Source organism: Crocodylus siamensis, chromosome 2 (assembly GCF_052110815.1).
Source record: "Crocodylus siamensis isolate JL-2025a chromosome 2, ASM5211081v1, whole genome shotgun sequence".
NCBI classification, from domain to species: Eukaryota; Metazoa; Chordata; order Crocodylia; family Crocodylidae; genus Crocodylus; species Crocodylus siamensis.
Window position 1 is genome coordinate 17,845,201 of NC_143396.1, and position 13,118 is coordinate 17,858,318.

A 13,118-nucleotide genomic window follows, 5' to 3' on the forward strand; every position below is an offset into this window, starting at 1 on the left:
CTGGACTGAAGCGCTGGCAAGAGCACTGAGCTCTGAAAGCTGAAGGCAAAAGGAGCAGCTGCTGGATGCCACACGCAGGGTACAGAAAGGCTCGGCAGCTGGCTGCTGTCCAGACCCCAGATCTTAACTTCAGCAACCATTGCTTCATTTAAAAAAAAAAAAAAACAACAACAACAACCCACAGAGTCCCTCTTTCCTTTTCTTTTTTTTAAACTGCAGCCAATTATGTTGTAACTAAGAGTACCCTTAATTATGTCAGGGACTAACCTAAACAAATTTACTAGCATGACAAAAATTGCCAGGGTTGATTAGTGACTGACAACCATACAGTGGTTGATGCATGGAGAGATTTTGTTACTAGACTGCTTGCCACCACTGTTGCATTTTTTTTTTTTTTTATTTGGATGCAGGATCTGCAAAATAATTTCCCCACTTGCAGTTGTGTTTCTAAGGTCTGTGGCTTTTCATTCTTGTTTTTCCTTCACTTCTGGTAGTTTAAGTATTTTTTTCTTACTTGTTTATTGAATGCAAACTTAATCCTCCTTAGATTTCCCATGCACTTGCAGCTTCTAATGCTAGGCACTGAAAAGCACCCGTCTCTGATGTGTTCATTTAAACTGTAGTTAATTAACTGAGAGAGATCAGGAGCAATTTAGCACGTGCATTTTTTTCATTTTGTTCTTTCCAGGTATCACAAATTGCCAGTCATTTAGTGGTAAATCTAGTACTTGAGCACTCTTTCCTTCAGTGTGGACTGGAGCAACAGCTGAAATGTTTCAAAGGATCAGCTGTACAAGTGTGCATGCCCTTTGAAATGTTCCAAAAGCAGCTGAAGCACTCCAGAACAGTACTTCTTTAGAAGAGAGCTATTATTGCATGTATACAGGGAGAGCGGACTCGTATCCCACAGTCCCCTGTTCTCCCCTCCCCACCCCACTTGCTGAACAGAGTGGAAGAATCACTTCCTGCAGTTTCCAAGTGACACTCCAGTTAATACAGCCCAGGATACCGTCAGCTTTTTTTGTAATAAGAGCACACTGTTGGCTTATATTAAGCTTGTCTCCTGTTACTCCCTGGTCTGTCTCAGCAGGACTGCAGTCAGTTTGTGCATGCAATTGTTCTGTCCCAAATGCAGGACTTAGCACTTGCTCTTGTTGAATTTCACCTGGCTGAGCGCAGACCATTTTTCCAGCCTATCTTGGTCATTCTTGATCCTAGCCCTACCCTGCAGAGTGTCTGCAACTCCACCCAACTTTTGTCATCCACAAATTTGTTAAGTATGAACTCAGTCCCATCATCCAAATCATTAATGAAGATTTTAAATAATACCAGACCTAGGACAGGCCCATGGGGAACCCCTTTTGATACCTCCTCCCAATTAGACATTGAGCACTACTCGCCGAGTACAATAATCCAACTAGTTATATATTCACCTTCCAGTACTTTCATCTAATCTGTATTTCCTTAGCTTATTAATGAGACTGTTGTAGGAGATGGTGCTAAAAACCTTACTAAGTCAAGGTACATTTCATCCACTATTCTCCCCCCATACATGGAGCCTGTCACCTTATAATAGAAGGAAATTAGGTTGGTCAGGTATGGCCTGCTCTTGGTTAATCCATGCTGGCATCCTGATCACCTTTTTCTCCTCTAGATGTTTCAAAATTGATTCCTTGACAACCTGCTCTATTATAGTTTCATAGTTTCTAGGGTCGGAAGGGACCTGAGCAGATCATCTAGTCCAACCCCCTGCCATGGCAGGAAAGAGTACTGGGGTCAAATGAGCTCAGCAAGGTGGACTTCTAGCCTCCCCTTAAGGACCCCCAGGGTAGGAGCCTGCACCACTTCTCTTGGAAGCTGGTTCCAGATCCTAGCTGCCCTGACCGTGAAGTAGCGCCTCCTGATATCTAGCCTAAACCTACCCTCTGCCAGCTTGTGACCGTTGTTCCTGGTCACTCCAGGCAGTGCTCGGGGGAACAGGGACTCCCCCAGTGCCTGCTGGTCCCCCCTGACTAGTTTGTAACAGGCCACGAGATCCCCCCTCAGCCTTCTCTTGTGGAGGCTGAACAGGTTCAGGTCCCGTAGTCTCTCCTCATAGGGCCTGCCCTGTTGTCCCCTGATCATGCAGGTGGCCTCCTCTGGACCCTCTCCATGCTGTCCGCATCCCTCCTGAAGTGCGGCGCCCAGAACTGGATGCAATACTCCAGCTGCGGCCTGACCAGTGCCGCATAGAGGGGGAGGATCACCTCCCTGGACCTGCTCGAGATAAATCTGGGGATGCATGACAAGGTGCGGTTAGCCTTCCCAACTGCCTCCCCACACTGCCGGCCCATGTTCATCTTGGAGTCAGAGATGACCCCCAGATCCTTTTCCGCCTCCGTGCTGACAAGAGGGGAGTTCCCTAACCTGTAGGTATGGTGCCGGTTGTTCCTCCCCATCACCATGCACTTGTCTGTGTTGAAACCCATCCTATTCTCATCTGCCCACCCTTGTAACCTGTCTAGGTTTGATTGTAGCCTGTTGCATCCTTCCAGTGTGCCCACATCCCCCCACATCTTAGTGTCATCAGCAAATTTGAACAGGGTGCTTTTTACCCCCTCGTCCAAATCACTGATGAAGATGTTGAACAGTGCAGGCCTGAGGACCGAGCCCTGGGGGACCCCACTGCCCACGTCCTTCCAGGTTGAGAAGGACCCATCCACCACCACTCTCTGGGTGTGACCCTCCAGCCAGCTGGCGACCCATTTGACTGTGTGGGTGTCTGCACCACAGCCCCCCCAGTTTCTTAATGAGAACGGGGTGAGATACAGTGTCGAAAGCCTTCCGAAAGTTCAGGAAGACTATGTCCACTGCTACCCCTGCATCTAATGATCTGGTGATCTGATCGTAAAGGGCCACCAGGTTGGTCTGACAGGACCTGCCACTGATGAACCCGTGTTGGTTGCCCCTAAGCATGCAGTCCCCTGCTGGCCCCTCCTGGATGTGTGCCAGCATAAGTTTCTCAAACAGCTTGCCTAGGATCGAGGTAAGACTAACCGGCCTATAGTTTCCCAGGTCCTCCTTCCTGCCTTTTTTGAAGATGGGGACCACATTGGCCCTCTTCCAGTCCTCCGGTACCTCACCAGAGCACCACGAGTGCTTATAAAGCTGTGCCAGGGGTCTTGCAATGACCTCGGCCAGTTCCTTTAGAACTCTAGGGTGGAGATCATCCGGGCCGGCTGACTTGAATACGTCCAACCCCTCCAGAAGCTCCCTAACGAAATCCTCGCTAACCCGTGGCCCAGGTGTGCCTCCCCCGGGGTCCGAGGGGGGCCCAGCAGGGAGGTGGCTGTTCTGGTCCCTTCTTAGGAAGACGGAGGCAAAGAAATCGTTAAACGTGTTAGCTTTGCTATCTGGTGTGATGACCAAATTTCCCAACGCGTCCTGCAAGGGCCCCACATTACCCGGGACCTTCTTTTTACCCCCTATGTATTTAAAAAAGGACTTCTTATTGCCCTTAATCTGGGAAGCTAGCCCCAGTTCCATCTCTGCCTTGGCCTTCCTAACTACCCCCCCTACATCCCTGAGCAAGTACAGAATAGTCCTCCCTGGTGATGACCCCTTCTTTCCACTGGGTATAAGCCTCCTTTTTAGCAAGGAGACATTCCTGGATGCTTTTGGTGAGCCACGGAGGCTTGTGTGCTCTCCTGCTACCTTTGAACCTCGTTGGGATTACCTTCCTTTGGGCTTGGAGGATCGTCTCCTTAAGGAGCGACCACTCTCCTTGGACACCTGGCTCCCCTCCCCTCCGGGACCTCAGCGCTTCTCCAACTATCCTCCTTAGCTTGTTGAAGTTTGCCCTCCTAAAATCTAGGGCCGCTGCCATACTGCATGCCTTTGCCACCTTGCGCTGGATGGTGAATTCCAGCAGGCGATGATTGCTGTCACCCAGGTGATCGAGCACCTGCGGCCCCCTCACCAGGTCATCACCCATGGCCAGCACTAGGTCCAACAAGGCATCTCCCCCGGTAGGGCTGTGCACCTCCTGGGTTAGATGGAGGTCCCGCACTCTGGCCAAGAACCTACGTGAGCATTCAGACCTGGCTGACTGTTCTTCCCAGCAGATGTCCGGGAAGTTCAGGTCCCCCATGACTACCACATCCTTAGCCTTCACTACCTCTATGAGCTGACCCAAGAATTCCTGGTCAAGCTCTTCTCCCTGGTTGGGAGGTCTGTAGTAGACTCCCACTGTTAAGTCTCTTTCCCCTCGACTGCCTTGTACTCTAACCCAAAGCACTTCAGAGTGCCCCTCCCCTGACTCCTTGCTAATTAACGAGGATGTGTATTCCTCCTTAATATAGAGTGCTACACCCCCACCTCTCTTTCCTATCCTGTCCCTCCTGTACAGCCTATAGCCCTTGACATTTGCGTCCCACCACGTTTCATAATCCCCACTATGTCCGGGCTGGCGTCAGCCAGCAGGAGGATGAGTCCCTCCTGCTTGTTACCCATACTACAAGCGTTTGTGTAGAGGCATTTGAGGCCTCCTGTGGATGTGTGTACTATCCAGGTATCAGTCAGATGTACTAATCTGTAATTTCCTGGATCTTCCTTCTTTTTCTTAAAGATGGGCACTAAATTTGCCTTTATCCAATCATCCAGGATCTTACATGACTGCCACACATTTTCACAGAGGACAGCCAATGGCTCTAAAATTACTTCAGCTAATTCATTCAGTACCCTAGAGCATGACCACACATGTAGGCACGTGCACTTGCAGCAGCTCAAATAGCAGCAGCACAAATTTGTGCCAGAGATTTGTGCCTCAACACACACGCCTGAACATGCACTTTGGTGTGGGGCAAGTTGTACAGGCACTGAAGCAGAGATGCCTGCACCTCCATCCTAGCTGCTAATGGGCCATGCGTGCACAGTTGGCCTTTTTGCGGCACTGCTGGCATGTTTTCTGATGCACCTACTCTGCCACCTGGGCAGCTGTCACCCAGAAGATATGCTTTGATATGCATCTGTTGAAGCATGTCCTCTTTGCCCCAGATGGCCAGGTCAGCCACCTCTGCCCTCCAGCTGGGTCCCTGGTGCTGGCCCTGGGCAAGCTCCTCTGCCTGGGTCTCACCACTTGCCTCACCAGCAGACATCCTGCTGTTCCCTGTTTAAAATTGCAAATTCTCTGACAAAAAACCCCAAACTCTCTCATTAAAATACTGAAAATCTATGTTCTTCCATGATTAAAATGAAATGCCACTATATATAGAGAGATAAGTTGGGCAATGTTTCATTGATATAGGTACTATTTTAAAGCAATTTGGAAGCCTACCAGTGCCTCTATTATCATATTAAATAAGTTCTAAATATGTATACACTTTGGCATTTGCATTTGATTTTTTATCATAGAAAAATCAGAGCTGCCCCTGCCCCCTTTGCTCACCAGGATATGGGATGCTGAGTAGCACTGAGATGCGGGTGCTGACTTGAAATCATCTTCTCTAAGTAAGCCCTAATCCAGTGATTCTCAACCAGGGTATGCTGGGCTGATGCCAGATTCTTTGAAAGGTGCCTTGAGGTTTATCTGCATAAACAAGGTATGAGAAGATAAGTGGATAAGTGCAGGTCCAGGCTTGTCCCTGGGTGAATGATTCCCCATCCCTACTGCCCAGCTCCTCTGCAAGGAGGAAAGTACTTTAGTATATACATTAGTTTTGGAATTGGGTGACACTCAATTGACAAAAGTCAATTCCAGTGAGGGGTGCCTTGAGTCCAGAAAGGTTGAGAACCATTGCCCGAATCTGTTTTTCCACTCCCAGTAATGCCAACTCCTGTTAAAAAAAAAAAAAAAATCACAAGGCTCATGATCTCCTGATATATCAAATCTTGGGATTTTTTCTTCTGATGCGTGTAGAGAGCACCAAGCAGGTAACTCCATAGAGAGGACGGTACAAGGAGAGAAAGAAGGGGTGGGTGGTATAGATCAAGGCCCCCATGGTGAGGGAGGGAGTGAGGCGGGGGCTGGGATGAATGGGGCCTGGGGCCAGGGTGAGCCATGCAACAGAGCCATGGGTGGCTGCCTATCTGTCTGCTTATAGATGTGCGTGCGTGCATGTGTGTATGTATGTATGTATGTATGTATGTATGTATGTATGTGCTCCCAAGCCACAGCTCCTCCAGCCCTGACCCTTAGTACCCCAAATCCTGCCAGGGTATGTAGGGACCTCTTCTCCCCAGGCTCCAAACCCCCCCCCCCCCCACACACACACACACACATACCCACAGCCCCCTCCCCTTCCCCCCCAATGCACCCTTCAAAAACAGCATCTCATGATTTACGTTCCAAGTCTCTTGATTTTTAAGCGCTTATCTCATGAATTTTGACACAGTGGGGTTGACAGTACCACACGCCCCGTTTGTTCTGTCTGGAAACAAGAAACAAAAGGAAATATTAATGGGTTGGTTTGGTCTCCTGTTATCTCTGTTTTTTTTATTTCTGCTTTCAAAGCAACACACAAATGCTCTAAGCCCCAGGTTTTACTGAAGGTGAATCTGAATCGTGCACTGAATTTCACATACCGTGAGCTCTCTGTTGGACCTCTGCCCTTAAGTCCAGTCACTATTTGCCATACCCCTCTGTCCATCACAGAAAAGACCTGCCCACCAGAAACCTACACATGCAGAACAGCACATGCCCCCGACAGCTGGGGGGGGGGGGGCGGCACAGCTGTGCCAGCAGCAGTAGGAGCACGGAGGTGGTGAGCAGGGAGCCCCTGCAGAAGTTGGCAGGGGCAGGGGGGTGGCAAGTACCAACCAGAGGTCAGCGACTGCCCACAGGCGCCATCGGCCAGGGGCAATCATGGACCACCCGTACATGCTGGTGGCAAGCGGCAACTGCCCGCAGGTGCCACCAACTGTCAGTGGCGACTTTTTGCAGGAGGTGCACCACCAGGTGCAGGGGGTGCATGTGCACCCCCTAAACGTCACCCCTGAATCTACTCACCCTGTTCGGGTCCCCTTTCTTTGTGTGTCGTGGGCCCAAATAATCTCTCAAAAAGGCACCAGAATTGAGTGGGTGCCCCAGAAGTTTCCTAGTTTTATGTACACGATTCATTTAATTTTATCTGTTCTCAAAAGAGGAGTGGAAGGTGTTTCTTGTTACGAATTTAGTGACCTTTTAGGAAAGTCCTGTAGAGTTCTAGGGCTGCAAACAGACAACTCATCTGAGGCAGTTCTGATTCCCCAGGTTTTGACTCTGCTCTAACAGGATACGTAGACAAGGTTATTTGGGTAACATGCTGCGTGTTGCAAACTATTACCAATGAGCCACAACCTGCACCTGGTTTTCCTTTTTCAGCCCTCCCAGCTAGGGGTCGGTTTGCCCCCGACTGCTAGCATTAGGTATTTTCTTATTCAAAACATGTTTAATGATTACAGCCGGACCTGGGGCCTCCGAGTCCAAGAACTTTCTAGCACTCCCCGTTAACAGGAGCATCCCCTCTGATCCCTTCGCTCCCACTGTCTCTGCCCTGTCCATTTAAGGGCAGAAACCACCTCTCACTTTGCGTTCGTACAGGGCCTGGGCCCGCAATCATAAGTGGGGCTGCCAGGTGCTGTGGTAATGCAAACAACTGCAGCATGAGAATTCACCTGGTTTGTGACCTCAAGACATTCAAGCCTGTAAGAGGTGGGAATACCTAAACAAAGCCTTCCTGAATGCCTGGCTGTAAGGAGATGCTCTGCCCTCAGACTCATGCAAGGCTTTTTCTTGTCGTCCTGGTTTACATTTTAAGTTAGTCTAAGTGGTGTGTGCTGCGTTTTGCTGGGCTGTATATATCTTAGCTTAGGCAAAGATTTTTGGTAGTTCCCCATTGCATGCTTTGCAAATTGCTGTGTTCAATACATGCTTGCTTCAGAGAAAGGACTGCCCCCCATCCCCACCCTTCAGTCTGTCTGGCAGCAGCTGCCCCCCCTTTCCCCCCCAGGTTGGTGGCTGGCATCCTGTGTGGTGTGCTAGCCCCAGCTGGTACCTGGCCATACCCCCTCCGCTCCAGCAGGGAGGGGTGAGAGCCTTGGAGGGCATCTCTTTTCCCTCCCCTTTGGCAGTGGCTGGCAGGTGTGCTCTAGCACCTCCTGGCTTCTGGCTTGAGTTAATGGGCATGTGGCTGCATTTCCTGATTTAACAGAGAATGTCTGTGCAGTTATTAATCAGTTTAAGCTGTGCAGCTTAGACTAACCTACAAAGAGTGAATCAATTCAGGCTGAGGCGTTTTGAATGTCTGTCCCTAGCCCCAACGTAAAAGCTATTACCACTGTCACTAGCACCCCAAGGTGTTTCTGAAACAGTGAGCATATTGGAAATACTCAGACAGAGAAGCAGGCCACTGGTGGCAGGAATAACCACGGTTTGTAAGTTTGCTGCTCTTTTTGACGCCCCAGCTCCTGGAGTCAGGTGGTTAACGATAATTATTAAACAGAAAACTTCTCACTGTGCAAAAAGGCTGCAAAGGCAACACAAAAGCTCCCAAAATAAAAGGCAAGTAAAACTACCCTCTCATTTGTGCTTACAGTGATGTCAACTAGGTACAGTTACCTGGAAATCAGGATCCCAATTCTGGCACACTAGGACAGCAGCATTTCTGGTGCTGCAACCAGGCACAGCATGGGAAAGTTGTGCTGCTGGATCTGTTCTAGGCAACCACATCAATGAGCCAGAAGATTTAGAAATGTGATTTGTTCCTAGGAAAGTATCAAAGGTACTGACAAAGTAACCACACAGGGGCACTACAACCTCAGACAGGGCCATGCTGCTGTGTCCAGTCAGGGCCACTACAGTTATTTGAGATGGGTTTCTTAAGCAGGGGTATATTTATTTTTTCAAAGTAACCCATCATGCTGCAGTGCATAAAAACAGAACAAAACCAAGACAAAGGAGGATATTAAAAACAAACCAACCAACGACAGTCAAGGCAGCCACAGAACTAGCTTTAAAACTGAACACACATATCTTCAGCTCCGTTTTTTTTGTTTTGTTTGTTTTTGTAAAGATTTGCATATTGAATTTAGGAATCAGACTAACTCCAACTAAGCTAGACAGGAGACAGGTATGCATCAGACCAAAACCATCACGCAGTCACCACTAGATTTGGTGAGGACTAGTTTAGTCACTAAAACAGCACGTTAGGCAGTGGTGGGAACAGTGCAGAACTATCGAGTTCCTTTAGACGAAAGTTACTGCTCCCGTTAACGGCTGCGTACGGCAGGCCCATGGGGAGTAGCGTCCGAGCATTGCTTTCGACTATGTTGGGCGCGTCTTGCATAACGGCCAATGTTTTTCCTTCATACAGTTGAGCAAATGCAACATTAACGAACTTGAAATACTTCATTTATTGCCTACCCCAACCGCGAGGCCCGGCTTCATCAACACCTCCAGCAAAGGAGAAAAGTCACTAAATACCACCTTGCAGGTGGGTCACAAGGTTTGAAGCTCCCTGCATGCCAGCCCCTTGAGGATTACCGTATTTACTCTGGCATCTTGGATTTGAGCGCAAGGCAGCCACAAAGGGCAAGTAGCACTATAGCTCTGGCTCCCAATCTGGGTCAGAGGTGCAGCTGGTGCCCACCGCTGTCCCCAGTCTGGTCACGGCCACAGCAGCTCCAGCCTCAGCCCAGGCTCTGGTCAGAGCTGCAGCTGTTGCCCCACCTCTCCCACCACCACGGCTTGCCTTCAGGCCGGGGTCCAACCTTACCTGACCTGATGGCAGCAGCAGCAGCTCCAGGCCGAGCCCTGACCCAATTGTGGAGCTGCTGCCACTACCACACGCCCCCATAACCGCTTCTGCTGAGCTAGGGAGGGGCAGAACCAGCACATGCTCTGCACCCTGGGCCAAAGCATCAATGGAGGGTAAGCAGCAGTAGCAGACAGAGGGGAGGAGTGGTGCAGGAGTAGGTGGCACAAGAGGCAGGTGCCAGAGGGGACAAGCATCAGGGACTGCAGGGGGAAGAGGTAGGGGGCAGGTCACTTGGCTCTTCCCCACTCCCTACTATGCTTCCCCAGCTGCAGCGTGGGAGGATGTATTTAAGATGCCCCCCCTGCCCCATGGTCACATTCTATACATGGAAATTATAATTTTTCCATGTATAGAATCTAATTATTGGTCAGGTAGTCTTAAATTAGAGTAAAATACAGTATGTGGGGGGGAGGGGGGGGTTGGGGGAGGAAGGGAAGGCAAAGGACAGCATATTCCAAGTCAGTCCAACTGCTGAGGCCAGGGGCTCTGCTTGCAGGCAGTTCAGGTGCAAACAGAAGTAGCCTTTGTGCCTCCATTACCATTTTCATGGCAGCACAAAGACAAAGCAAACAAATGTCTATACCCTTTGTTGCATCACAAATGCCCCAATTTGTAGCTGTGACAAAAGATGGTAATCATTCCTGTCACTTCATAGCAGCTTTCCCTGCCTAGAGGTATGCCCTAGAGGTTTCCTGGGGCATCTCTCTGCAAGCAGGGAACCCCCTACTTCCCATGCTTACAGAAACCCACCCCATGGGAATCCCCAGGCACACATCGTACCCTTAAATATTGACTTTTTCCATAACAGAAGCGTTGACTCTAAGAACATCACAGACCACAGAAAATCAGCACAAAGCGGCAAACAGTTTGACTAACCTGGGCAAGTTGACACTCCAGCCACTGAAGCCCGTCTGGGGCACCTTGTGCCATTTGCCAGTTTCCTGCACTTCTTCCAGGGCTTGCCAACTGCCAGATCCTAATAAGGCCAGAAGTCTTGACCTTGCCTCCACAAGTTGTTTGATCCAATTCCCGTGAAGGAGATGCACTGATGAAAGCTAAATTCAGTGGCTTCATCAGTGCCCATTGCCAATGTGAAGGTGCATAAACCTGGCGAATCTTGGAGTGACTTCAAAAGCCATTTTCCAACAGCAGCTGTTACTGCTTCGAGACACTTACAGGCGCCTTGTTAGCACTGCAGACTTGGATTGTTTTGCTCCTACACAGATGACAGCTATGCTCTTGTACAGGTTTCAGAGCCAAGGTGCTTAATAGTAAAAAAGGGAAGCATCCTTTATTTAAACTAAGAGTTAAACTTTATGTAGTCAGCAATTTTAGTTGTACATATTTACATTGTTAATTTTTTTTTTTTTTTAGTATTTAAACACTCCTATGTATGTTGGTGTAATGAAAGCTATATCCAGTAGACTGGTAACTTCTCTATAAAGCAGTGATTCTTAGCTAGGGACGCTGAGAATATTAGCACTGTGAGGTGCACAGACAATTCACAACATAAACCCAATGACTTCAAATCAGAATCCATAGTATTAAAACATTCTGACCAACTGTGGTATTTCCAAGTTCTTTGCAACAGAAAAAACATGCTGTATTATTTCTTCCTAATAACAAAAAAAAGTAACTAGGTGTTTTTTCAAGGGGTGCCTTAAGTCTAACAAGATGTGCCTTAAGTCTGGAAAGGTTGAAAACCACTGTTGTAAAGCATCTTTCCTTGTGCACCTTTCCCAGGAAACTTAATTAAAAAAAACAAAAAAACCCCACCATAACTAAAATGGTAGCTTTAATATTGGCATCTCACCCATGAATACCAGGGACCTTAACTCTCAACAAGAAAGAACTTAAGTAGGAGCAAGTACACTTACCATTTGCAACCTTCTTGGCTACACTACTTTAAAAACAAAGAGGTAGTGTTCAGGGAGAAGGCAGGATAGGGGGCACCTTAGAGACTAACTGGTTCAGAGAGACGTATGCTTTCATAAAGGGACAGCCTACAGTCTACTTTGGATGCTAGGAATTGATTAGTTCATTTGGCAATCTCCTATGAAAGTGTAAGAGACTAAATGGTTCAGAGAGTCAAAGAGCTAAAATATACCAGTTTTGATTTGCATCAGAGTGTCTAAGGTCTGGATTTGACCCAGCACAAGAAACAACCAAACTCAGCGTCCCACATTAACTACCTGTGAATTATTCAGATTAATACTTCACCTCACAACAATTGTGACCAATTGATTTAATTGCCATTTAAGCCTAATGCATAAACAGCTAGGCCACACCTTTAAGGCATATCCCAGGCCACATCAAACCAGTTGTCTGTTTTTAGCACAAGGTGCCACCTGTCCTGCCTTATTGCTAAACAATGAACCTGACACGTGCTGTCCTTAAAGAACATCAGCACTTCTCCTTTCTCGTGTCCTTGCTACAAAGTCTTTGGCAGAACTCAGATTTGTTGGGATGCGACAAGGGTGCACTGTGAGCACTTCTGCTTGCAACTGCTGGGCCACCAACCGTGCACCTTAGCGTCCTTCTTGCTTATTTGAAGGACAAGGGCAGGGGTGACCAGTTCTTTTCTGATCTAAGAATTTCTTCAGCTGCTTTCCACTGAACTAGATAAAATGTAGAGTGGTTACATACTTAAATTTCATTTTGAAAGACTGGAAGGCTTTTTAACGTGGTTCTGCTGCTGGAGGAAAAAAAACCTCTCAGAAGCAACTGTAATCACAGCATTTTTGACAGCCCCACACATACATTCTCTTTTACACAAGAAACGACACTGTTACCACACAAAATTGAGAAACAAATAAGAAGCATAGTGGTAGTTGGACCATAGATTCAGTGGGTATTTTTATACATGCTTTGGGAAGCACAGGGGGGTGCTTTAATTAGTGAGTGTTTTTTTAATTAAAAGTGTCCAAGCATCATGTGTTAGCGTCCCCTGCCCTGAAAAATGGCAGTGGGGCACTTTAAACTAAAGCTCATTGAACAGGCTTTAATTCAAGCACCTCACCGCTATTTCTTGGTGCGGAGATGCTGATACACATGATGCCAGAGGCTGCTGGAGTCCATTTACTTCCGTGCTCCAGCAGACTTGATTAATCCATCTGCTCTGACGCGCTGGATTTCCAGCATGTCGGAGCAGGTTCCCTGCACGTGTACAGGAACCGAGTGATCCTGTATTTGGATGGCTAATTTTATCTGTTGAAGTCCAGTTCAAGACAACTCTCTCCAGCATTTAAAACCTAAACACTTTTAATTGAAAAACTTTTCTATACTTGATTGCAAGACTTCGGAATAGATATTACTGTGCAATTAGTCATGCAAATGATAAATACT